We start from the raw sequence: 26,431 nt of genomic DNA on the forward strand, positions 1-26,431 counted from the left end.
CACGCCTCCCAGTCCCATCAAACCCTTAAAGTTAACTTCTACTTGAGCTAGAGCATAAGAAAGAAATCCATTCTTGATGTAAAGACTTCAAGTGATGGAGAATCCACCACATCCCTTAGTCAGTTGTTCTAATGGTAATTACCCTCACAGTTATAAATGTGGGCCTTTTTTCTAGTCTGAATTTGTCTAGCTTCAGCTTCCAGGCTTTAAATCTTGTTATGCCTTTGTCTGCTAAATTAAAGAGCTTTCTGCTACCAGAAATCTTTGTCCAATGTAAGTACTTATAGACCATAATCAAGTCAGCTCTTCATCTTCTCTTTAATAAATTAAATACACTGAGTTTCTTTAGTAAGGCAGGTTTACCTGATCTTTCTTGTAGCTCTTTTGTGAATTTCAATTTTGTGAATTTCAAATTTGCAAACCACTTTTTTAGGTGGAGACACTAAAACTGGACACAGTATTTCAGTAATTATCTCCCTAATGCCATATAGAGCAGCAATATCACCTCCCTACTTGTACTCAATATTCCTCTGTTTATACGCCTAAAGGTCACATTTGCTCTCTCAGCCAATGCACTGATACAGGTCAGGTCAGTGTTCCACGTCTTTTTAAACCTATTTTAATGTTTTCAAACAAAAAAAAAAAATAAAAAACCCCAAACTCAACCCAAAGAAACAAACAAAAATTACCGCCAAAACCAGGCCTGATTCAAACTAAGAAATTGAGAGAGAGAGAGAGAGTGTAAAATTAAAAAAAAAAGGCAATTCAGTTCTACTAAGTAGCTTCAATTACTGGGGAATGCAGGAGCCCAGTTCATGAGTTCAGACTATTGAGGTAATCCAGTCATATCTTTTCTCCTGGGACAGTGCTGGTTTTTCTTTACTTCTGGCTGTAATTCAAGGTTTTAAGTTGAATCTGTAAAATTATAGGGGTAAGGACCAGGCTATCTTTCAAACTGCCTGCCTCTATCATGTGCCATCATGAAAGGTAAGGTACTTCTGCTTTAGTCAAAACAAGTATTGGACTAAATACAAGAGTAACTGGATGAAAGTCTATGTTATGCAGGAGTTTAGCACAGATGATCTAATGTAGGGGTTCCTAAACTGTGGTATGAGTTCTCTTTGGGGACATCTCTGGGGTGTATGAGGGAGAAATTGCGTAATGGTGGATTTTATTTATTAATTATTTTATTTACTTCAATTTCATAATAGGCTACTGAGACAAAGCTTTAAAACTGTGTGGGAATTTGTTACATAAAATACGGTAGTTTAATTTACTTCAAGATGTACCAGTGAGAACACAGATTCACAGAAATGCTGACGTACGGAGCCTGTACCTCCAATGACAGTGCGGGTTCAGTTGCCCAGCAACTGTCCAGTCTAACTGAGCTCAGAACTTGGTCAGGGGTTTTTTCGGTTGTATATGTCGTACTGTAACTATATCTGTATGTAACAGTGAAATATGGACTGATGGCTAGTCAGGTAGCATTGAGAAGAATAGCGATGAGAAGGGTAGGGGTATGCAGGCAGCTGGTAGATCTAGAAGGGGGTACGCAATAACAAAAGTTTGGGAACCTCTGATCTAATGGCCTTTAAAACCTAAAATCTATCCCTAGAAGTGCATTTTGCATGGAGGCAGGACATTCTCAGTGGAAGGTCCTTGACTATGAATCTTGTTCTCTCTGCTGTCCATTGGAACCCAGGTTTGTTAGATCTTGGAGCATGGTGCAAGGTTTATTTTTTTTTTGGCCAAGTCTTTGCCTGGTAGAAAGCACTGTCTTGTCTGACTTTGACTTTTCTCTTTTCTATAAGTATAATAAGGCATGCATTTTTTCTAATAGTTCTGTAGATAAACACAACCACTGGCTGTCAGTGAAAGAATTAACACTGTATTCTTGTGCAATCCTAGAAGAGATAATTACAGTATTACGAGCCCTCGGTGCAGGGAATCCTCCCAAAAAGGGAGTGTGGCTGGATTTACTGAGTTACTTAATGCCCCCTGCAGACTTTATTAGGGAGTCTTCACCTTAGAAGCCACACTCTGTTTAGGGCCACAGGAAATTAACAGCTGAAAGAAAAAGCTCATTTGTGGTTTGTAAGAACAAAGCTGGAGAAATTTTGTTCTCTTTGCTTAAGGGAAAAGCTTAGGGGAAGAAAACCCTTTCCAAGACCAGAATCATCCCTGCCCCCAAATCCACAGACAGAGGGCTCCTTTCACATGTGAGTTTCCTTTCTACTGTGCAAAAGGCAAGGCATCAGTATCCCGCAACCTTCCCCAGATACCATGGGGATTACTTTGTGAATCCAGTGTGAATGCTAGGAGGAGGGGTAGAGACTGGGCAGGCCAGGAGCAGACCCAGAGTGTGCACTACATTGCCCCCACTCTGACACTATGGAAAACTTACCCCCCTAGCTATTCCATGAGGTGGAGCAAAGCCTGCCCCCCAAGTGGAAAAACTGACTTAATTTAAAATCTGGCTGTATAAGGGTTTTTTTCTGTATTCTTTCTATGATGTCTGGGCAGAGGAAACATGTTTTAAATAGACCTTCAATTTACTATGGGCCTGCGCCAAAGCATGTCGAGGTCAATGGGAGTGTCTATACTATTGTTTGAAATTAATGGGATCAGGTTTTATAAGATGTCAGATTGGGTCATCTGACCTGGTTACAATAAAAAGAGTTGACCCATATAACTGAGGGGTCTTAAGCCATAAAAGAGAAAATATCTGGAGGCAGCTAGGTGGGAACCATCTCTGTTTTATTATCTAATTCCTGTCTGGGGTGAGAGTAAAAGCATATTCTGATCTTGGTATCTCAAAGTGTCAACAAATTAAAGAGAGTAGTAGATATAATGCAGAGAGAACTTGAACTGCCATTTCTGTGCGTATGTCCAAGTCTGCATTCTGCTGCACCCTGGCAGCCTCTCCCTGAAGTCAATGAGGTTTCGTGGCTATAACTGATGGTAGGATCTGACCCAACATTTTTATTGCCAGTACCTGACGCGTGTTGTTTCATGGATATTTATGGCTTGTTTTGTTGAGGACATTTCAAATCAGGTTGAACACCTCATTTGTGAGTCTGTGTGGTCCCATGGTGATGCTCAGGACTTTGACATTTTCCCAGCTCTTCCACTGATATGCTGGGTGACCTTGTGCTTCTCATTTTGCCTCTCTGTGCCTTTATTTCCCATTCCCTCCATTTTCATTGTAAGCTGTTCAGGGCAGACACTGTCTCTTACTATGGGTTTGTAAATCACCTAGCACAATGGGGTCCTGCAGCTAGGGATGCAGGTGGTTTCATAATACAAATCAATAACTTACAGTAAAGTATTTGTTCTCTTTGAATGTGAGTGCATGGGGAAACAATCTAAAGTCCAATTTCGAATAGAATACTCTTTTTTTTTTGTAATGGTTTATACTTTTAGGTTTTGGCTTAATATAGAAACTAAAATGAAAAAAGTAGTCCACAAAACTGACATTTTCCAAGCCACTTTCTTCCATGTTTTAATTGGAAACTGTCATATCTCAACAGCAGCTGGAGATTTCCTTTATGCTTTATAGGTCAAAGGCTAATCAGAAGCTAACTCAATGTATAATTTAAAAGGACTGTTTTCTTAAGTTTCTTAAAATGAAATCTGGTCTTCATCCCAATGTCATGATGCTTTGGAAAGAAAATAGAGTTTTGCAATCCCATGGCCAAATTCCTTTTTCGGTCCTGCAGTGAAACACACAACTAAACTCTGAGATCTAATCAGACATTTCCAAAGTAGACAGAGAAAGTGATAATAGTGATTTAAACACTGATGCTTATTATGGATTGGCAGTAGCTGCTCCATAGTTAAGTTGGCTTTCTGTTAGAAGTCTGATGTTTAAAAAACCAGCAGTATTGTCAACTCTCATGATATTTCCCCCTAGTAATGGGATTCTGGCTGAGCTGAAGCCAGTTTCATGATGATGCAACAAGTTCCAGCCCTCTAGCAAATTTGAACCCTGACTAGAGGGGGCAACTCCCTCTGATTGTCTGCCTGCCCCATCTGCCTGCCTCCAGAGGGTGAGCAACCAATCAGAGCTTCTATGGGAAGAGCTTTCTTTCTCCTGTTTCCCGTCCCCTCAGCTATCCAAAGAAATTTTCATTGGGGTAAGGGTAGGATGACCAGATGTCCCGATTTTATAGGGACAGTCCTAATTTTTGCATCTTTTTCTTATATACAGGGCCGGCTCCAGGCACCAGCTGAGCAAGCTGGTGCTTGGGGCGACAGATTGTTGGAGGCGGCATTCTGCCCAATCCTAGGGTGGCATGGCCGCTTTTTTTATTTTTTTTTTGTTCTTGTTCCGCTCCAGCTGCTCTGTAGGGGGCGGCGTCGCGGAGAACCAGAGCGCCCTGAAGGGCAGTCCTCTTCCTTCCCTCCCCGCTGACTGGAGCAGAGCCCTCGCGGCAGGCGGCAGGAGGCGGCGCAGCGGAAGGGGCCGCGTGGCAGCGCCCCTGCTGTAGCCCTGGCCGCCCCCTTCTCTCTCTCTCCCGCCTGCTCCCTCCCCCTCCTGCCCGCCCCCAGTCGGTCCCCCTGCACCCACGCTCCAGCCGCGCCGCAGGGTTTTTTTTGTTTGTTTTTTGCTTTGCCGTTCTGGATGCCCCATTTTTTTTTGGTTTTTTTTGCTTGGGGCGACCAAAAGCCAGAGCCGGCCCTGCTTATATAGGCCTCACCCCGTCCCAATTTTTCACATTTGCTGTCTGGTCACCCTAGGTAAGGGGGGGCTGGAAGAGCCCAGCAGCTCAGGGCAACTCCACTCCCTCTCCCCTGCTTCCTCAGAACACCTGGCTTGGGAAGGGGCAGAGGGGAGTCAAGAGCCCTGCAGCTGCCCCTCCCCAGCACTGAAAGGGGAGAGGAGACTCCCACTGCAACCCTCCCCCACAGGCATGGGAGAGGAGGGTGAAGATCCCCAAGAGGAGCAGAAGTGAGACGTGGGGTGGAAATGATGGGGAGGCTGAGGAACAAGATTGAGCGGGAGGTTGGCAGGGAGAATTAATTGCTGGTCAGGAGCAGGGCAAATGTGGAGGTGAGAGCTTATGCAGTGGGGGGCCAAAATCACCGTACCTAATAAATTGCAGTGAGTGGGCAACACTAATTGTCCTACACACACACACACACTGCAGACGGGCAGGAGGAGTTCAAACTTCAAAACACAGACCAAAAAACGTAATGTAATCTTTGGCCCCCAAAAAATCATGAGATTGTTAACAATCTCATGATTTGGGGGATTTGATTCATGATTTTTGATTTCTTGATGCTGATAATATCGAAAGAGTCCCTCTGCAATGTTAGATGCAACATTATCCAAGGGCAGGATTTTTCTGGGAAGTGTGGGGGAAAATATAAAAGGAATTTTTAAAGTTATATGTTTCAAAATCTTCCTGTCTCTTTAAAAATGTTCTTAATGTTTAGACTCTTTGACTCTTACACTCTTTGAAAATGTTCCTAATGTTTCAGTGCTCATCATATCTCTATGTGACCTGGCCTATGAACTCCAACTTTGTTGTGTTGGCCTCAATGAAGAGAAATGGCTTTTAGTGTTTTGAGAAAGGGAATTAGAGAGATTATATTACAAAACTATTTAAATATATATATTATAACACCACACTAAGGCCCCCATCCTGCAAACTCCTCCTCACTTAGAAATTACAAAAAAAGTCTGTTCTCATGAGATTTGTAGCCTCATTTCTAGGGTTCAAATAAGCTTCCAGCTTTAGAAAACTTATCAGAATCGGAAATGGGCCCAAACCAGAACCCAGACTCACCTAAGGGTTCAGATGTGACTATGGATCCTCATTTCAAGTTCTTCTAAAGAGATCAGACTGAAGCAGAACACCAGTCCCACCCCTTTGAAACATGGGAACTTGAGAGCAGTATCTAAATGTTGTGGTGTGGATCCATCTCTGATCAAACTGAGCCCTTGAACCATCTGAGGTTTTCCCGCCACTCGTTCTACCACATGCAAACCCACATTCCATTCATATGCCCCTGCTGCTACACTCCTGCCCCTGATAAAAACAAGTAGCTCTTGAATGGAGAGTAGAGTTTAAACTCAGCCCCAAACGTATGAGAACTGTGTGTTTTTACAGTGCATAGTTTCTCTTGCAACTCTAAAGCCAACCTAGTGTAAGGGGACTGTTGTCCCCTTACTAAAACTCAGTGGGGGGGGGTTGGTTTTCCCAGTACTAAAAGAAAGGGGAAGGGTCGATGGGAAATCAGGACCCTGAGACTGACAGTCCCCAGGAACAACGGGGAGAGACCAATGCTCCAGGTCAGCCTGATTGACAGGGCAGGCAGGCTAATCAAGGAGTCAGGAGGCCAGGGTGGGTTCCGCCGGGTGGGTGAGCTGGAATTGCCTGGGGCAGACAGAGAGTGGCCGAGCTAAGGAGAAAGCAGGGGCCCAAGCTGAGCTGGGGAGCAGAGCCGTGCCAGATCCAGAGGGGCCAGAAAAGCAGCTCAGGGAGCAGATTCTGTGCTGGGAGAAGGGATGCAGCCCAAAGCCAGAGACACGGCCCAGGGAGAGCAGATCCTGTGCTGGGAGCAGCCACAGAGCCAGAGAGGCCAGAGAAGCAGCCCAGGGAGCTGGAGACAGAGCAGCAGCAGCCGTGCTGAGGCAGAGTGATGGAGCTGGGACTGGAGCAGTCGGGAGCCAGGTGCGGTGAGCAGCTGTGGAGAGTGACGGGGACCCTGGACAGATGCTCCCAGCGAAGAGGCCCTGCAGGCCAGACTTGGAGGGGGATCGTAACCCCGACAGGGCGAGGGCGACATTGGGAAGAAGGGTCCTGCCACCTAGAGCCTGAGAGTGTGTGGCCACTGCTAGAGCAAGCGTCCAGCCCACAGCCTCCCTGCAACACAACCCAGGGCCTGAGAAGTGGCCTGGGACTTGTGAGGAACAGAGTGAACTTCCCTTACATTCCAGAGACACTGTTTGTGATGTCCCTGTGCCATAGAGTAGGGTTATGTGTTTTCCTTTACCTTTCCCATTTTTTCCTTGTTTTTTTATTGATTGCAGTTTAATAAATTGTATTTGCTTTGAACTGTATGTAATGATCAGTGGGTCAGGGAAGCATCCAGTGCAGAGAGAGCACCCCAGAGTGGGGACACCCTAGCCCCTGCCCTAAGTGACCTCTACAAGGTTGGGGGTGAAGCCCCCCCAGGAATCCTGGGCCCAGCCTTGTTTGGGTTACGTGGATTCTGCCACACAGGAGAGTGGAAGGGGAGCCCTTGAGGTCAGGCAGGCCTCTGGATAAAGGAAGTAGGAGCAGGGACTCAGATCCTTTCACTAGCCCACTTCACCGGGGTAGTGTATAAGCCAGAAAAGTTCCCCACAATAGCGGGACCATTCCCCCGCTTACACTAGTTATCAGGGACGCACTTTCATATGTGCAATGGCCCTATGGTACCTTATGGAGAACAGTCTTTAAAAAGGGACATTTTGCTCTGCTGAAGACTTTTGTTTTTGTCATGACCTGCTCAGGGCCGGCTCCAGGCACCAGCTGAGCACGCAGGTGCTTGGGGCGGCCAAGGGGAAGGGACGGCATGTCGGGCTCTTTGGCGGCAATTTGGCGGAGGGAAGGACCTGCCACCAAATTGCTGCCGAAGAAGAAAGCGGCGCGTTGGAGCTGCCGCGGATTGCGATCGCGGCTTTTTTTTTTTTTTCCCCTGCCGCTTGGGATGGCAAAAACCCTGGAGCTGGCCCTGGACCTGTTTGCAATTTGCACAAACTACTAAGCACACTTCAGTGATGGGAGAGCTTGCAGGGTGGAGGGAGAAACTTGGATGCCAAAACAATTACGGCCAACTCTGAAGCTTGATCAGTGCCCATTGGCAGTGTAATGTAACAGTTGTTCTGGCTTCAAATTTGTGCTGCCCTTTGTTGGAAGTTTTATTGGCTGTTGTGCTTAAGATACTCTTTTTAACATTATTTGTTGTACAAGAAAACATATTGGTAGAAAGTCCTGTTGAAATGACAACCTGTTTTTTTTTAATGTTCTGCTCACTTATTCAAGTGCTCAGGTTATTTATAATAAGACAACAAATTACCTATAGTCTCCCCACCCCGGATGTGAAAAAAAATACTTTGGAAATGCTGAAGTCATTATCAGTGTTGTACACATTTTTGTTATCCTATGTAAAGACAGAACAATATTTTATCAGAGGGTGCACAGTAATTAGTTGCATGCTAGCTTTTAAGGCTTAGTTCTCAATTTTATGTAAATTTATCCAGTGACTGAGCCTTTATCAAGTTAATGCATCCCTAATTACCTAGAAAAGGTACCTCCAAAGCCATAGTACACTATATGAATGCATTAGCTCTAGAGTCTCTGCAGTTGAGACAAACCAATTTGGGTTCCAAGATTTATGCCTGAAAGATCCAGACAATCAAATACCAATAAACCAAAAAGGTGGGGGTTTATCCACCCTGGACATACTACCAGAATACTGTTAGCCCTATTGACGAAGAAGACTTACCAGTTTGCAAGCCTTCTGTCCTCTTACATTAACTTTTTCCTTCTCCAAAGCTTTTTTTAGAATGACCAGTGTTGATCCAATACTTATAATCCCTTGCAGTCATTTTTATATTAGATTCTGCTTTTTATGTCTGCATTTTATTATGCTTACTATATAAAATTTGTTTTACTTTGTCAAAGCAGTGAGAGCTGTACAATAATTTGTGAAGCACTGGAATGGGTTACCTGGGGAGGTGGTGGAATCTCCTTCCTTAGAGGTTTTTAAGGTCAGGCTTGACAAAGCCCTGGCTGGGATGATTTAGTTGGGAATTGGTCCTGCTTTGAGCAGGGGGTTGGACTAGATGACCTCCTGAGGTCCCTTCCAACCCTGATATTCTATGATTCTATGAGGGAGAGTGTAGCATTAACATTATTCCTATTTTGCCATTGTCAAGTCTTCATGCTCAGACACATTCATTCAGAAAACCCAGGACCAAACTAGTGACAGCATCTGTGCAGCAGAGAGGCCTAAAGCATGGTTAGGGTGATAATGTTTATAAGAATCAGAGGGGTAGTCTTAAAGGTGCCACAGGACCCTCTGTTAATGTTTATAAGAGAAAATGACTATTTCATCTTTTGATTGATTCCATTTTTGTGAGAAACCCTAAGACAACACTGTGATGAGATCAGGTAAGACAAGGACAACTATGGGAGAAATTACCCCAAAGTTGGGGTTAATAGGATTGGTCCAAGTGACAGACAAACGTATCTATGCAATATCTATGTCTACTGATCCCAGGAACTTTCCAAACAGAGAGAATGCCTATCAGAAGCTCTTCTTAATGGAACAATAAGCCCTACTTGAACTCAGATTCATTTTCCTTAGCAAAGTACCATGCTATTGCCTACAGTAGGGATAGCCTGATTTTCTAGAGTCTCTAATGGTTTAAGCTTTATCCCTTTTTATTCTATAAATCACGTGTGGGATTCACACCCCATCATAAATGGTTCAGTAACTAAATTTACTCTGTTGACTTTGTCAGCAAATTTGAAAATCATAGTTTTATTGCATTTTTTAAAATTTCTCTCAAGAACCCTTTCCTTTTCCTATGTGCATCTAAAACATTTGGTGAAACATCCAGTAGTTTCTGAAATATAATAAAGCCTTTACACAAAGCTCCACACTTCTCTGGGGTATTGCATTCCCTAATTTAAAAAAAATCAAAAAGCACTCATTTCATAAATCTTATCCATATATAAATTTTGAGATAATTGTCTATAACAACATAACTGCAGGCAAATGGACAGTCGCACCAGCCTATGCTGAATCACAAGTGAAGATGCAAACATGCCTATCTTCAAAGCTAGACCAATATAGATAGATTATTAGTGTGGCAGTAACAGGCAATGGGAATACTCCATCAATAGTGAAGGAAAAGACATCTCATCTCAAAATGATGATGTCCAAGAAGCCAAGAAAAGAGAAAATACACGGAATGATCATCCTTCCTAAACTTGTCAGCCAAAAAACATGGAAACAAAATTCCCAGGAAATTTATAAACAGTTACCATTTTCTTAAAAATGAAACATTTTAAACACTATTCTAAATTCCAAGAATGGGAGTATTGTAATGCATCAAAATAGTGGGATTTTCAACATTTAGGACAGCAGAGAGATAGGATATCTGTCACTAAGGCTGGTATTCTGGGATCTTTCACAAGCATTAGTTCACTTTGAAAATTTGTCATTTGGCTTGTTTCTGAAAATCATTTGTAGTCATGCCTGCATTCGCACAATGAATAGCCCGGCATCAGAGTTTTGTTTCCTGGCTATTAATTGTAATACACTATGTAGACAGTTTAATGTTCCTATAGTCATATGCCTCTATTTGGCAGAGTATCAAAGTAATACATTAAAATGATTAAAAGTAAAAATGACTTGCAGGGGCAGAGGAGACAGCATAAGTCACCCTGTAGTAGCTCAACACAATGCTTGCACAGGGGGGAATGCTCCCTTGGCCCCATGTAGCCTGTGGCCTGGCTAGGCCCCCTATGTGCCACTGAAGCAATGTGTAGAGACCAGAGCAGGGGGCAGAATTCCTCTGCTTCTCTCTAATATGTGGTCCTGAGTATGAAAATGTTTAACAACTCTTGCACTGGCATACATCAGATAATTCAGTGTAACATAGCCCAATGTTAACTGAAATTGACCTGGCACACTTAACACTTTTCATCCACGTTTGCCAAATGTACTATTTTGTGAACAATGGGAATGTGCAGCAGTAGGCAATTAGTTACACAACACAAAATAAATATTTTGTTCAGGACTGGAATTAGCACATTCTGGTTCCAAATAGATTGGAGTGAAGTAAAGAAAAGTACAATCAAAGTAAATACAAGCAAAGACGGCACTTCCCCCCCTTTTATGTCCATTTCAAATGAGTTCTGGCAACATCATATTGTAAGAGTGGGCAGTAAGTATTATCGTATTCTTCTGCCAGCAAATTCCTTTTGTTTTGCCAGAGAAACAGATTGTAATTGATAGGTGAGAAAAGTGATCTTTGTAACCATTATACATCTGAGTAATTACATTTTCTGCTGATACTTAATTTAGTAGTTCAGTGGTTACCAAGCCAACACAATGCATACTAATTATATACCTGCAATTTCCTTTTAACTAATGGGGAGTCTTACCCTTTGGGCTTCTAAAGACAAGCTGAGGTGAAGCCAGCAAGTGAGCCATAGCAACGTCGAGATGAAATATGATTCTTTAACAGCCAAAGCTTATACTACATCTGCTTCTATGCTCTGAATAACACACAAACGGATGCACACAAGAACACGCTATGGGGTACACAAACCACAAACATCAAATTATGGAAGATAGAAATGAAAAAGACCTTTGGGGTCATTATTTATCCACTGCCCTGCAAGGGCAAGATTATCATTCCCCACAGTGTAGTGGTGTGTCCAGTCTGGTTTTCAATTTCTTAGATGATGAGACATTTCCTTTGAGAACTAATTCTGTGGTCTGCGAGGTTTCGCTGCTGGAAGTTTTTCTGATAGTCTAAAATCAAATCAAGATTTGATGTAAACTTTTTATCTTGCCACTTATTTGGCCTGATGTTTGCAACTTGGTACACATTTTGTCGAGTATTTATTTGTATTGATATAGACTCTTGGGTGAGAAATCAATTACGCAGGGCCAAATCCAGCTTCTCTTACTCACCTGTGTAATCCAAAGAAATTCAGTAGAGGATTACTCAGAATACTAAGGCAAGCAGTATTTGGCCTCAAGCCAAAAAATGCACTAATCTAGGCTCATAAAGCTACATCTCTAAATATTTATGGCCCCCATTAGTATAGTATCATATAGTATAGTGGTATTATCCCCATTTACAGAAGGGGAACTAAAGCACAGACAGATCAGGTGACCTGCCAACGGTCACACAGAGAACCTGCAGTGCAACAGGGAACTGAACCTACATCTCCCAATTCCCAGGCTAGTGCCCTAACCTAGGGCCGGATTTACACCTTATGCACCTCTAGGCACAGCATCTTCAGTGCCCCCTTTGCCTACCACTGACCTTCATATTTTCCATAAAAATGAAACTTTTAACCCACTTTTAAGCGCCCCTATAATACGGGTGCCCCTAGGCACATGCCTACTGTGCCTAACTGAAATCCAGCCCTCCCCTAACCACAGGACCATTGTGCCTATACTGACAAAGCACTGGCCCACAGTGTCTTCACTGATATAGATCTAAAAGACTATAAGTCTTAAGAGGAGGTATTGTGATTTTTTTTCTTAAACTGTATTATGCTTGCGAAAGGTGCTGGGCTATCAGCACCAGAGACTGAAATGACATTACAATATGAGAAACAGGTCCCTGCTCTGCTAATTCCCAGGGAGCCTCAGCCCTCACCTGAAAGGGCCACTAATGCTACAGGATAGGTCAGTGTTTGTGCCTATTCAGCCCTTGGCTTATCTGTCAATTGTGCAGTGAACAGGACACTAATCCACTAGGGAGTGAAACTAGCAACTGGGTTCACATAGGCCAATGAACAGCCATGCAGGTCACTTTTTGGTTTTAGTCGAACTGGTGACCAAGAGGTGAATATCCATGGTTGTATGCATAGTTAAAACTGAGTGAATAATAGGAAGACTTCATTTAGGACATCTGTGAAATCACTGTTTGATCTGACCAACTTTGTTCCTATTTTATTAAAGGGGATAGACATTGGTCTTTAACTAGAATATTTGAACATTTTGACTGTGTAGCAGGATATTTTACTGTTCAACACTGCAGAGATCAAATTAAAATTTCTTCCATTTTGAGAGAGATTACAAATTCCAACCGTGTCCCCCATTTTAAGTTTAGGGGACTCTTTCGATTCAGTAGAATCTTTCAAAAACATAACTAAACATTGGCACAACTATTCCACATCTATGATTAATTATGTTATCTTCATTCAAAAGGGAATGTTATGTACCAATTTTAGAAAAAACAGATCATTATGCTATACTAGTATAGACAATGGATATTTTCTGGTAGTTTTGTACTCAAGTACTACATTCTGTTAAAAATAAAAGTTAGCTACCCATATGCTTCTTTTATATGGTCTTTTTTTTAAAAAAACAGCTACAACAATAGCTGGTATATATTTGTTTGTTTTTTTTAAAGTGTCAGCCGTACCTTCATGGCAACTACAGTCATAAGATTTTTTTATGCTATATATCTGAAAGTAGGTCCAAGTACTCTTCCTGCACTCAATTTGTGAAATCTGAGGCATAATGCAAGCTCATTAAGTATGTTTTCAAAGTAATTATTCTTGAAACAGATTTGCATTTCTATTTAATTAAATGTGACAGGCTTCTCCTGATAGTAAGTTTCAGGTAATTTATGAAGGGAAGCAGACTTGAGACTTTATTGTGTACTAAAGTCAAGGGAGATTAGGAGCTAGAGAGAACATTCTCTTGCAATAGTGTTATATTGTACTGCTGATTATACTTGACAGATTTCATTGTTTTCCTCAGCTGGCAGTAAGGCCCAAAGCCAAAATTTTCAGGCTTGGTTGTCTAAAGTTAGTCAGCTAAATGCACGTGCAAGTTTGCAAGATGCTCAGCACTTCTTTTCAAAATTGGCAACTGACTTTGGGTGACTCAGAATGCTTTCTGTTACAATACATCGTTTCCCAATAGGGGGAGCTATACTAGATTATGTATACTGTGACAGACCCAGACCAGTAGGGTACAGGAGTCTGGTAGAGGGCAAATATACTGGTCACTGGATAAGTAGTTTTCTGTTCCCTGAGTGACCAGAGCAGGGGCTGCACTAGAGTAATCAGGAACCTGCTAGAACCAGTTAAGGCAGGCAGGCTAATTAGAACACCTGGAGCCAATTAAGAAGAAGCTGCTAGAATCAATTAAGGCAGGCTAATCAGGGCACCTGGGTTTTAAAAGGAGCTCACTTCAGTTTGTGGTGTGAGTGTGTGAGGAGCTGGGAGCAAGAGGCGCAAGGAGCTGAGAGGGTGTGCTGGTGGAGGACTGAGGAGTACAAGCGTTATCAGACACCAGGAGGAAGGTTCTGTGGTGAGAATAAGGAAGGTGTGGAGGAGGCCATGGGGAAGTAGTCCAGGGAGTTGTAGTTGTCATGTAGTCTTGATTTAAAAAAAAATGACCAATTGAGTATCCACCACAGCTGTTAGTAAGGTGTTCCAATGGTTGGTTAATTACTCACTGCTAAAAATATGCACCTTGTTTTTAGACTAAATTTTTCTAGCTTCAGCTTCTAGCCATTAGATCTGTTATTGGAGTTGGGTGATTTGGGGGGCTGGGAGACTAATAGTTTATTCATTGAAAAATAAGTTTTGGGTTGACCAAAACTATTTGAGAATTTGGGTGAATAGCTTTGGCTAAAAAAAGAAACTTTTGAAAAAGTCAAAATGGTTTGTTTCAACATTTTCAAAATGTTTTAAAAATGCTTAGTTTTGAAATTTAGCTAAATTTATTTTAAAGAATAAAAACATATGTAACCCCTTTGGGGTTTAGAGAGCATGGCCCTTTAAATCTTTTTCCTAAGGGGGAGAGTAAGAAAAAAGGAGGGAAACTCCAGGGGGCAGTGCTGGACCTCCAGGGAGAGGCAGCCTGCAGGCCCTGGAAAAGTGAAGCAGCAGAGAACCTGCCTGAAGCCTGAGAAGGACAGGGCCGATTGCGGACACCCCAGGACAGGAGCCAGGAGGAGCACTGTGCCAGGGAGGAATCACCCGAGACGGACAGGCCGGAGCTGGACCCGTATCACTGCTGCCCAGAGCTGCATGGGGCTGTGAGTACTGAGGCTTGGGACTCTGCATTGGGATCAAGGAGGGAGGCTGAGGCTAGTTAAGTGGGGAGGTGGTCGCTCTGTGTGGCTTTGCAGAGAGCGGCAGAAGAGGGCACCGGAGGGGTTTGTTGGGGGAGAGTTCACTGGCGCCGAAGACAACCAGGCGCACCCAAGACTCACCACTGGACTGGAACTTTGCTCAGGACTCCTGAACACTGTGTGCAGACACATTGCTCAGTGTCTGCCCTTCCAGACTGTGCTACCACTGGGCCTGTGGGGCCTTGGCTTGGATGCAGCCCTGTCTTACTGCTCCCCCTATATTTCCCCTTGTTGTGTTTTTCCTCTCATCCCTCTGTAAATAAATATTTCCCTTGTTATATCCACTGTACTTTTCCTGTGGGTGTGTGTGTTCACTGTGGGGGGTTTGGAACAGGTGCCCCTGGGATGGAAGGGATTTCTCCTGCTGCATTCCTGCACATGCCTTCTCTTGGCCAGAGCTGCCTGCAGAGCAGACTCCATCTTGGCCACGAGGGCGCTAAAGTTACACACACAACATATAAAAGGGTAAAACAAATCCAAAAATGAAGCTAAACCAAATAAAAATATAATTTCAGGTGAAATAAAACATTTTGTTTGACCCAAAAATTAAAGTTTTGAGTTTTTGTTGTGCTGAAACATCCCTCCCAAAAAAGTTTCAATTTCAGGAAAGAAATGTTTTTGAACTTTTTGGTTCGGCCACTGAATCAAAAAAATAAATTCTTCATTCAGCTCTAATTGTTATACCTTTGTCTGGTAGGGTTACCAAGTGTCCGGTTTTCAACTGGAATACCCGGTCAAAAAGGGGCCGTTCAAAGTCCAGTTAGCGGCGCAAGCAAGCTCCATGCCTGGCTCCACATGACTCCCGGGAAGCTGCCGGCATGTCCCTCCAGCTCCGAGGTTTAGGGGTGGCCACAGGGGCTCCATGCACTGCCCCCAGCCTGAGCGCTGGCTCTGCAGCTCCCATTGGCTGGAAACCGGACTTGTCTTACCTAGAACAAAGCGTCCCCACCAAAGGAGGACCCGATCTTAATGTGTAACCTTAGTTGAAAGCTCTCCACTGAGAGACATACGACAAGATTGTAACTGACATAACCATTGTTTCCAGCTTGTGTTCTGCTTCTTGTTTTGTTTTTCCCTTTCTTTTCCTTTTTGAATAAAATAGTCAGTTAATAACTATGATTATTTTGTTTGTCTTTAATCAGTGTCCCTGAGGCATGACAAGAACCCCATGAGACCAAAATAGTGGGAATCCCACCCCTGAATTGGCATTGAGAGACAATTAAGATTTAGCCTACCATTTCTTGTTTCTCTAGACTATAGGTTTCTTTTAGTATTTTGGAGATAAAAATTACTTGATACTCAACAAGTTAAATCATCCCTTTGTACCCCACACTAGTATGAGCGAAGAAGTTAACCAGAGTTAATTTGTTATTTACAAGGTGGGAGATGAGAATCAAGAGCACTCTTCTTTATCATTTTCGAGTTTCATTATGTGACAAACTATGTACCTTTTATTTATATATATATATATATATATATAATATATATATATATATATATATTTGTGAAATCCAAGGAAAGTTTGTTTGTTTTTTTTCTTGAAAGTTATCAAAAATCCAGGATTGGAATAATGGGTTGCTTTGGCTTATTTGGCTGCATCAAATATACTGGCAGAGCTGCGTGTCCATGATTACCGGTGTGTTCAGTATAAGCTAATGTAATTACTACTTTTTCAGAAAATCTATATTAATTCACATTATTTAAAAAAGTTATTTTAGTAGCTTGTCATAAAACAGATGAGACACAATGGAGAAGAGAATGAGACCCACCAGACACAATATAAAACCAAATGAGACACAGCTGAGAAATACGAGACAGTCTAAAGATACAAACAAAAGGTATTATAAATGAGACTAATGATCAGTAGGAATCAGAGTAATGCAAGATGAGGAGGAGTAAAAACTGGGAGACAAGAAAATTATATTTATTAGAATTCATGTCTTTTGTCTATTTTAACCATGCATTTTAGGGATGGGTTTATCAGAAATGTGAAGATACATTTCTAAATTGTGACATTTTGCGTTATGTGGTACTTTCTAACCTACAGTTGCACCTTACCCTCTCTCTCCCCAAAAGGGTTTCCTAGATTTGAGTTTTCTCCTTTTACTCCTCTGCCTTCCAGATATGATGAGCTAAACATGGCTTCCTCTAGAGCCCAGAAGTGCTCCTTTCCTTAGAGTCTGAGTGTAGTGAGGCAAATACATTAAAGTGAACATTGCAGTGCAGAAGGGAATCCCTCCAGCTTGTGAAATGAGTGTGTCATCTCTTCAGTGTTTCTAAGCAGGCCAGGGAATATTGTTAAACTGTTAGGCCTCAGTCTTCCAACTGGCTCCGCACAAGCAGACCACTGAGTCCACGTGGAGCCCCTCTGAAATCAAACGGGCTGCCCACAAGTCCAGAAATCCACCTACACCTGCAATCCAAGAGTTGGGACCTTACGGTGCTGGCTGTCCACGGAAAAGTCATTCCTATGTCTGTACCTGCAGTTGATGCTGTAGTATAGTCCCAGCCCATTGTCAATGAGGTTAGCTGAGGATGTTTGAGCTTCCTTGAAGTACTGATCCCTCCATATTTCCTTTGACATGAGACTTTATTACACATACAATTGTGATTAAGGTACAGTGGCAGAAACCATTGTAGAGTAGGAGTCTCCTTTTGTCTCCCATTGACCTTGAATTTCACAATACCACATGAACATGTCTTATTGCAAGATGATATGGTCTAGTGGATAGAGCATGGGATTGGGAGATCTGGGTTTTATTCCTGCCGCTGGCCTGCTAGCTGATCTTGGGCAACTCACTTTACCTTAGTTTCCCATCTGTAAAATGGGGATAATGATACTAACTTCCTTTGTAAAGTGCTTTAAGATCTACTGCCAAGAAGTACTAAATAAGAACTAGGTACTTATTTAGATCAAGAAGGGAGGCATCCTTATCATGGTGGATTAAGGCAGCGCCTAGCTACAGCAGTGTTGGGAGAAGACCTACCAGAGGAAGAAATTGCTAAAAGTAACAATCCCCAGACACATGTTTGAGAAGGTTTGTGTTACTATCACCATTCCCCTCCTTCCCCCAAAATATAGTTTTATAGATTAAAGCATATGATCATCTAGTCTGACCTTTTGCATAACACAAGCCAAAGAGTTAAACCTGATGATTAAAAATATTTACAAGTAGAGTCTTTTTAATGCAGAAAAGAAATAGGGCCTATTCTGTTTTACACTAACAAAACTCTTTTGACACTTGCCCCACCTTCTCCATTGACTTTAATACATTGATGTAGACATGGCAGCAAATGAGGACAAAGGGATAGATTTTAAGTGGCAGGTCACAACTTTATTAAACTTATCACAGGGGGTGGGCACTACCCAACCTATCATCCATACTCTCACCTACCAGACCTTTTAACTTGTTCCAGTTCAGGGGTAATAGAGATCCTACCATATAACCCATAACTCAGGGTAGACTCTCTTCAGCCTATGCCTAGGACTCAGCATCCTCCCATCCCCTCCTTCACTGCAAAGGGAACAGAGGATACTAAAAGGTTGGTGGAATCTTCATCCATAGCGGTTTTTAAGGCCCGGCTTGACAGAGCCCTGGCTGGGATGATTTAGTTTGGGTTGGTCTTGCTTTGAGCAGGGGGTTGGACTAGATGACCTCCTGAGGTCCCTTCCAACCCTGATATTCTATGGGAGAACCTTGGCCCACCACTGCCACAGGGACTTCCCCTCTCCCACATGCACAAAGCCCATTAGTAAAATCCCAAGTCTTTTACTTCTGGGAATCTTTCCTTTTATCCTCTGTACTACACTGGAAACCAGCCATAAATTGTGACGAGTTAACCTCCTTACCAAGTTCTATCACTAATTGTTAAATCCTATTCCTATTTAACTTAACTGCATGACCAGGATGCTGTGAGGAAGGCAAAAAACTCCCCAGGCTTCTGCCAATTTGGCCCCTTTGGGAAGAAGAAATTTCTTCCTGCCCCCAAAACTGATGATTGATCAGACCCGCAGCATCCACAAAACACAGCTTCAAGGCGACTGGCACAGGGTGGGGTGGGCTGCTGGAACAGAGCAAGAAGAGGCTTCATATGGCCCGGGCTAGGGTTTAAATTAGTTGGGAGGGTGAGGGACCAATCAACTCCCTTCTTCCCCAAGCTAGCCAATGAGTGGCTAGAGAATCTGAAGGGAAGGGACACCCCTGCATCCCCTCAGCATGTGTTCTCCCCTGGTCAACTGGGGCTGTCCCAATTGCCACTGGCCCCATCAAGTTTCCCACCCATTGAGGTGCGTGGGTGACAAGTACTGATTTATCCTCATGCGAGATAAGAGTCAGGCCCAAAATGTTCACCTTGACGCTAGTTAAGGGTCACATTCTCTCAGTATCACCCACCAAAGTGTCAATTTTTACTTCTCTCACCACTGTTGCTCCATCCCATTCTCGTTAGCTTTCTAGGTTTTGTAAACAGGGAATTTCCTCTCTTGGTGGCTAAATTATTCAATGTCTGGTAAATTCTTTCCTCATCTCCTTTTTACTATATTTTCCAAGTTACTTTAGTGCTCATGGAAGATATAAAGCTATAGTATTGCGTACACATAGGCACATTGTGGCTAGGCACCGTGTATGTTTCCCCTCCCCCACATCTCCATGAAAACTGATTGAGGACAACAGGCCTAATGGCCATCCATATGAACCCACTTGGAGAACGGGGCACCTGAAGAAACCAATCTGGAATGGGGCCTCTAGGTCTGGTTCTAGGTTTAGGGAGTCGGGGACTGTTTTGGGTGTCGAGATTGGAGAGCTGAGGTGCCTGTCTTGCTGTTCCTTTAAAAGAAAAAAAGTTCAGAGCTGAACTGCAGGATCCACACTTTCACCTATCATTTGTTGTATGTTAATAAGGTGTCACATTTCCCATTCTCACCTGCCTCTTCTTCAGTAATGGGTTGGAGCCTTTTTTTAATCCTTTCAGTAATCTCAGATCTGATGGGTTCATTTTGATAATCAAACGTTTTATTTTCTCAAAACAAAAATTAAAGATAAAAAAAATTGAGACTTTTCTTAAGTAAAGACTTATTTTCAAAAGGAGTTGAGACTTGAAAATAATAATAAAAAAATAAGATACCACAAGAAAAATATGACAGGGAACTGAATCTGCTCTGAATTATACCAGGCTATTACAGGAATAATTCAGTATGTTAATGGAGTTACACCAGTGTAAAACAGTTTCAAAATCAGAAAAGAGTTGGTCCCTAGACATCTGGCAGTGTGTGAAAGACAAGATAGGAAAAGCCTTGATTTAGAGCCAATCATTTTTAATGAGCAGGGAGCCAAGTAGCACTTTAATGGCATGATTCCAAGGGACCGGAAGATAGTGTTAATGTAATACTCACTAGATTTCAAATGTGCTCTGAGATGACTGTTAGCACTTCATATGGCTACTACTGGAAAAGGCAACCAATTACAGTTATCCATCCTTTTTAATCTAGCAGAACAATTCAGATGTGTCTTTTACAGGTCGACTAAGTGTCTGGCTCAGTGAACCAAGCAAACTTTGTCTACATGATGAGATTTATGCATTTTCAAAATGGTACCAAACCCCTTTATATGAAGCAAGTGCTAGTTGCCGCTGAATAGGGTGCATGGTAACTTCATATGTAATCGTTTACCTCAGAAACTGCAGTGTAATCTATATGATACTTAAACTCATATACTTTCTTGGTAGAAAGTAAAGGTACTTTAGAAATGTGTATGTACATTTTATATACAATGCCAACATCTTCAAATATAAGACCAAACAAAAATAAGTGCCTACAGTGACTTCAGTGGAGCTGTTAGGTCCTCAGGACTTCTGAAAATCAAGCCAATTACTTAGATGCCAAAACATGAATTTTAGCACCCGTTTTTGGAACTGTTGTTCTTTACATATAACTCCAGCAGCACTTAAGACTGTTTCAGAGCAAGCACTTTGTGGATGGCTGCATGTGTGGTGGATCTGCTTGTGCAACACTGGGCAATGTTTATTTTTATATCAGTAATTCCAGGGGCACAACATTCTATATCTGATAGCTGTGTGCTTAGTACTGGTTCCATTACATTGCTGTTATAACAGACAGCAGCTGACTACCCCAGGTAAGATGTTTCAGAATAATCACTGACATAATTGTCAAAGGCTTGTCCACACATCACACTCGTCAATTTCACATTGACATCCATAAGTGCTACAGAATCAGCAGATTTTTGCATTAAAATTGCCCAGAGCCTCAGGCCAGAAAACTTGAGTGATGGCAAAGAGAAGTTGATGAGGCTATCCCATGTTTTTCTGTGTCTCAGAGCTTGAGGGGGCAGCTGAGCTACTTTGAAAACATGGGACAAGCAATGTGGGCAGAATATTTTCACTCATATTGGCATCTCTTGCATCATTTATTAATATTCACTTTATCAATCATTGCACCAGATACTGCCACTGCTACGGCCTTGTCTCCTTCTCCATTTCCTTTACTGAAACTGCTTCTCAGCTATGCTATTTAATCTTATTGCACAAAACTGGGTTTGAGTTGTCAACTGAAAAAGGCTCCATCTGTCACCACACAGACAAGAGAGAGATGCCTTGTTATACTCTTTGCTATGGCAAAACCTCTCCATTGCTGCTCTTTATCCCAGAATGTATTCTAGCATACAAAAAGTGGCCCTCTATCCAGGGCTGGCTCCAGGCACCAGCTTGGCAAGCAGGTGTTTGGGGCGGCCGCTCGGGAGAGGGGCGGCACCTCCAGCTATTTGGCGGCAATTCGGTGGACGGTCCCTCACTCCTGCTGGGAGCGAAGGACCTTCTGCCGAATTGCCACCGCAAATCGCGATCGCGGCTTTTTTTTGCTTTTTTTTTTTGGCTGCCTGGGGCGGCCAAAACCGTGGAGCCGGCCCTGCCTCTATCATGTGGCTATATGCTAATTCAGCAGACCATAAGGTAGTCATTGGAGGTGACAAAACTGCCACCAGAACAGGCAGTGATTAAGAGGCTTCCACTCTGGAAAGTGGCTCCCTGAGATTCCATGTTGACAGAGATACTAATATGTGGAGCTACTGAAAAGAGAGAGAACCAATTCTGTAAACAAATTTTAAATTTCACAGTTGTTTTCATTTCACAGGGTTTGAAATGGACTCAATTTTTGTTTATTTTTCACTTTTATATTAGATTTTTCAAAATATTTTTCCTTTACCATTTTCCCCTTTTCCTTGGTACTGTATTTTTAAAAAATCAATTTTCAAAAATGACCATGAATTAGAAAGAAAGGAGGAAAATGAGAAACAATAAAAATCTGGATTTTTTTTTTCAGTTTTGTAAAAAAATTCAGAGACGTGATATCTGGACCCGCAAAAATATATTTTGGGGAAAAGGGTAACTTTTTATTACATTATTTTTTTATGTGAAAAATACTGACCAACTCTATTAGTATGCTATACGCGTGGCTAAGAAGAAATGGGGCTCATTTAGAAATCTGTGTTCCAATTAAACACTGGGTAAAATATCGATTACAAGCTTGAAAGTTGTGACAAGCAGAATTTGTTTTATTGTACCACAACCTAAGGTCTAGAGGTGAACAGCAAGTTCTCAGATTTCCTGAATACCTCTGATAAGAAGTATAGAGGGTTTGGATTGGAATTAATGTGCAGGAAGGAGCTGTGTGAAGGCAAACTTTCATAATTCAAAATAAAGATACTTTTAAAACTTTCCCCTCTGTGTTGCCATGTCAACATAAATAGGTTATATTCTTAAGTCTAGTCAGAGGGAAATAAAATAAAAGCCAAGGTATTTTTCTCTCTCTTCATAATTTTAGTCAAGTCAGACAGGACATAAATAACATAAACTAAGTATGGATGAAAAAAATACCGATATAATAAAGTTAGGACAAATGAAAGGTATTAATTGGAGTTCTCATTAGTACTTGATAATGAGAATTTTGTGAAAACAGCTAACTGATTTGTCCAGAAAAGATGTATGGATGGGGACGTGGGAGAAAGAATCCTGTCCAACAGCAGGTCAGCTCATAGACTCATAGACTTTAAGGTCAGAAGGGACCATTATGATCATCTAGTCTGACCTCCTGCACAACGCAGGCCACAGAATCTCACCCACCCACTCCTGTAACAAACCCCTAACCTATGCCTGAGTTATTGAAGTCCTCAAATCGTGGTTTAAAGACCTCAAGGTGCAGAGAATCCTCCAGCACGTGACCCGTGCCCCACGCTGCAGAGGAAGGCAAAAAACCTCCAGGGCCTCTGCCAATCTGTCCTGGAGGAAAATTCCTTCCCGACCCCAAATATGGCGATCAGTTAAACCCTGAACATGTGGGCAAGACTCACCAGCCAGCACCCAGGAAAGAATTCTCTGTAGTAACTCAGATCCCACCCCATCTAACATCCCATCACAGATCATTGGGCATATTTACCTGCTAATAATCAAAGATCAATTAATTGCCAAAATTAGGCTATCCCATCATACCATCCCCTCCATAAACTTATCAAGCTTAGTCTTGAAGCCAGATATGTCTTTTGACCCCACTACTCCCCTTGGAAGGCTGTTCCAGAACTTCACTCCTCTAATGGTTAGAAACCTTCGTCTAATTTCAAGTCTAAAATTCCTAATGTCCAGTTTATATCCATTTGTTCTTGTGTCCGCATTGGTACTAAGCTTAAATAATTCCTCTCCCTCCCTGATATTTATCCCTCTGATATATTTATAGAGAGCAATCTTATCTCCCCTCAGCCTTCTTTTGGTTAGGCTAAACAAGCCAAGCTCTTTGAGTCTCCTTTCATAAGACAGGTTTTCCATTCCTCGGATCATCCTAGTAGCCCTTCTCTGTACCTGTTCCAGTTTGAATTCATCCTTCTTAAACAAGGGAGACCAGAACTGCACACAATATTCCAGATGAGGTCTCGCCAGTGTCTTATATAACGGTACTAACACCTCCTTATCTTTACTGGAAATACCTTGCCTGATGCATCCCAAGACCGCATTAGATTTTTAACAGCCATATCACATTGGCGGCTCATAGTCATCCTGTGATCAACCAATACTCCGAGGTCCTTCTCCTCCTCTGTTACTTCCAACTGTTGTGTCCCCAATTTATAACCAAAATTCTTGTTATTAATCCCTAAATGCATGACCTTGCACTTTTCACTATTAAATTTCATCCTATTACTATTACTCCAGTTTACAAGGTCATCTAGATCTTCCTGTATGATATCCCGGCCTTTCTCTGTATTAGCAATACCTCCCAGCTTTGTGTCATCCGCAAACTTTATTAGCACATTCCCACTTTTTGTGCCAAGGTCAGTAATAAAAAGATTAAATAAAATTGGTCCCAAAACCAATCCCTGAGGAACTCCACTAGTAACCTCCGCCCAGCCTGACAGTTCACCTTTCAGTATGACCCGTTGTAGTCTCCCCTTTAACCAGTTCCTTATCCACCTTTCAATTTTCATATTGATCCCCATCTTTTCCAATTTAGCTAATAGTTCCCCATGTGGAACCGTATCAAATGCCTTACTGAAATTGAGATAAATTAGATCCACTGCATTTCCTTTGTCTAAAAAATCTGTTACCTTCTCAAAGAAGGAGATCAGGTTGGTTTGGCATGATCTACCTTTTGTAAAACCATGTTGTATTTTCCCAATTACCATTGACCTCAATGTCCTTAACTACTTTCTCCTTCAAAATTTTTTCCAAGATCTTGCATACTACAGATGTCAAACTAACAGGCCTATAGTTACTCAGATCACTTTTTTTTACCTTTCTTAAAAATAGGAACTATGATAGCAATTCTCCAATTGTACGGTACATCCCCTGAGTTTACTGATTCTTTAAAAATTTTTGCTAATGGGCTTGCAATTTCATGTGCCAGTTCTTTTAATATTCTTGGATGAAGATTATCTGGACCCCCCGATTTAGTCCCATTAAGCTGTTCGAGTTTGGCTTCTACCTCGGATGTGGTAATATCTACCTCCATATCCTCATTCCTATTTGTCATTCTACCATTATCCCTAAGTTCCTCATTAGCCTCATTAAAGACTGAGGCAAAGTATTTGTTTAGATATTGGGCCATGCCTAGATTATCCTTAACCGCCACTCCATCCTCAGTGTTTAGCAGTCCCACTTCTTTCTTTGTTTTTTTCTTATTTATATGGCTATAGAACCTTTTACTATTGGTTTTAATTCCCTTTGCAAGGTCCAACTCTACATGGCTTTTGGCCTTTCTCACTTTATCCCTACATGTTCTGACCTCAATAAGGTAGCTTTATTTGCTAATCCCTCCCTTCTTCCACTCCTTGTAGGCTTTTTGCTTTTTCTTAATCACCTCTCAGAGATGCTTGCTCATCCAGCTTGGTCTACAACTCCTGTCTATGAATCTTTTCCCCTTTCTTGGGATGCAGGCTTCTGATAGTTTCTGCAACTTTGATATGAAGTAATTCCAGGCATCCTCCACCTTTAGATCCACAAGTTCTTCAGTCCAATCCATTTCCCTAACTAATTTCTTTAATTCTTTAAAGTTAGCCCTTTTAAAATAAAAAACCCTAGTCCCAGATCTATTTTTGTTTATCCTTCCATCTAGTTTGAACTGAATTAGCTCATGATCACTCGAACCAAGGTTGTCCCTCACTACTCACCAAAACCAAATCTAAAATGACATCCCCTCTTGTTGGTTCTTCAACTACTTGGTGAAGGAATCCATCAGCTATCGCATCCAGGAAAATCTGAGCCCTATTATTATTACTAGCACTTGTCCTCCAGTCTATATCTGGGAAGCTAAAGTATCCCATGATCACACAATTCCCATTAGTGTTTACTTCATTAAAAACATTAAAGAGGTCTCTATCCATATCCAAATTGGATCCCGGTGGTCTGTAGCACACCGCAAGCACTATCTCAGGGGAGGCTCTAGTAGCTTTCTTTCCCAATGTGATTTTTGCCCAGACAGACTGTCTTATCCATTCCATCACTTCTTATTTCTTTACAGTCTACCTCATCATTGATATACAATGCTACTCCACCACCTTTGCCTTTATTTCGGTCTTTCCTAAACAGCACATAGCCTTCAATACCTGTACTCCAGTCATGACTACTATTCCACCATGTTTCTGTTATCCCTATAATAGCTGGTTTCACTTCTGCACCAGTAGCTCTAGTTTCTCCATTTTGTTACCTAGGCGTCTCACATTAGTTTACAAACATCTTAAGTTTTGCCGTTTGGCTTCACTGACATTCTTTACCCGATTAGGCACAGACATACTACCACCAGTATCACCTATTAGACTGGTATCTACACTACCCTTCCTCCTTATGTCTATTCTCATACCCATGGCTGTATCCTTTCTTACTTCGTTTTCTTCCTTCTCTATGTTAAATTCCGACTTGGAGATTACCTGGACATCTCCCAACCATCTCCCCCAAATTCTTAGTTTAAAGCTCTCTTACTCAGTTCTGCCAGCCTCCATCCTAGAAGTCTATTTCCCTCCTTACTCATGTGAAGTCCAT

Source organism: Chrysemys picta, chromosome 1 (genome assembly GCF_011386835.1).
Source record: "Chrysemys picta bellii isolate R12L10 chromosome 1, ASM1138683v2, whole genome shotgun sequence".
NCBI lineage: Eukaryota > Metazoa > Chordata > Testudines > Emydidae > Chrysemys > Chrysemys picta.